This window comes from Tupaia chinensis, unplaced genomic scaffold (assembly GCF_000334495.1).
Source record: "Tupaia chinensis unplaced genomic scaffold, TupChi_1.0 Scaffold000477_1, whole genome shotgun sequence".
Lineage (NCBI taxonomy): Eukaryota > Metazoa > Chordata > Mammalia > Scandentia > Tupaiidae > Tupaia > Tupaia belangeri.
Genome location: NW_006159986.1, coordinates 978,578 through 980,573, shown reverse-complemented (window position 1 = coordinate 980,573; position 1,996 = coordinate 978,578).

Here is a 1,996-nt window from a genome sequence, read left to right as displayed (position 1 = left end):
AAGGTAGAAGGACAGTTATCTTGAGTATGAACCCTGGGAACAAGAGGGGTAGGGAAGACTGAGTGGCAAAGGTGCAGACTCAGGGACAGAGACAAGAGGTGCGAGAGGGAGGGCGGAAGGTGGGAAAGCGAAGAGACCGAAAACACAGTGCGAGATAGAGAGACAAAGGGAGGCAGAGAGGGGAAGAGGAAGCCTCACCATGGAAGGAGGCAGGAGACAGAGATGGAGAGAGATTAAAAATAGCTCCGCATTAAGATAATTGCAGCTCGCAGCTCTGCCCTCCGCTAGGAATTAAAGGAGGTTTTATTACTTTGATTTTTCTCTCCTGGATCCTACGCGACTTCTCAAGAACTTGGGGAAAAGTTTTTCAGGTGGGCGGCCAGGTGGCGGGGGCTGCGTGGGCGACAGAGGAGGAAGGGAAAGGGATTTCTGGGAGCTGGGGGAGGGATGAGCAGGGGCTCACTGTGAGGACAGAGGAGCCCAGCGGGGACTGGAGGCACGTGTCATCCCCCCCACCACGGTTCAGAAGAGACCAGGGTCGCCTCCATCCCCTCCCATTTAGACTTAATCATATGTAAATGAGATGTAAAAATAATATGCCACTCCTCGGTTATTATTCTTGAGTTAGAAGCACAGGCAGTTGAGTCCAAGGAGCAGATTCAAGACCTTGTTTGACTTAGCTCCAATCGAACTGTGAATCTTTCTGCTTGGACTGACAAAAAGTTTATGGCAGGGTGTCTATTAGCGCGTCCCAGGTCTGAGCACAATTTTGAGGCGGGCTTCACACCGGTAATCACTGCCTGCCCAGCGCAGAAGCGCTACATCCGCTTTCTCTGGAAGGTGAATTTGGGAGGGCGGAGTAACGCTGTTAGCCTTTTTCGGAGAGGCAGGGAGAGGGGACAACTGGTTATCCTCTCCTTCCCCCCAAGCAAGATGGAGCAGAACAGAAACCGGGTCCTTCGTCCGCCCGGGTAGGAATTTCGGATCCGTAGCTTACTATGGGAAAGTGGACAAACATCCTAGCTTCCCTGTGCCTCGGTTTCCTTCCAAAGCCCGCCTCACGTGACGGCTGTGACGGTTCAGTAGGGCAGAACTTAGAAAAGCCGCCAGCCCCCGACCGGACTCGCGCCCAGTCTTCAACAAAGCTTCCAGCAGTCCTGGAGCTCTAGCACTGCAGTTCCAAAAATGGCCGGCAGGTGGCGGAGTCGGCCAGGGTTTGGGCAGCTGCGGGGCTGGCGCCGCGGGGCTGGGGTTCAGCGTCACACCCATGACTGGCATCGCGGAGCTGAGCGGGAACTGGCCGGGATAGCATGAGGCAGCTGGAAGGGGGCCCCTAGAAGTCCTGGGAAGCAGCTTTAGAGGAGCCAGGAAGTGCTAGCTGGGCACACTGGGACATCTTTCCCTGCCCCTAGGAAAAGATGTACAGGCAGTGGAGGAATTCCAAGGCCCAGTTGGAGGGAAACTCGTGGACACAGAGTAGAGGGCAAGGGCAACCTCAGCTGGGACAACGGTGGCACTAGGACAGGTGGGCAATCATCCGAGATACTCATTTACAAATGCGTTCATTCGTCCGTCCATTACCCATACCTTTACCCATCCAATAAGTTCACATTGGGTGATCAGATGTTTTTAAAAACCAACTACATTGAAGGACAGGCAGATGGCGTAATGGTTATGTCGCTGGACTCCCACGGAGTGGAATGAGGTTCCAGTTCCAGACCTGGTGACTTAAAACTCACACCAGGCACATGCATGCCCAAAATCCCCAGAGGAGAGCAGAAGAGAAGGGACTGAGCATGACCATCCCCCCGAGGGATGATTTCTCACTTTCTGTCTCTCTCTGGTGATGCCCTATAGCAAAATCTCACTTAAAAACAAAGCAACAGGGAACCAGCAGTTAGCATAATGGCTATGTTGCTGGACTCCCACGTAGTCGACTGCGGTTCGCGTCCCAGACCCGGTGGCTTAAAACTCATGCCGGGCGCGTGTGCATGCG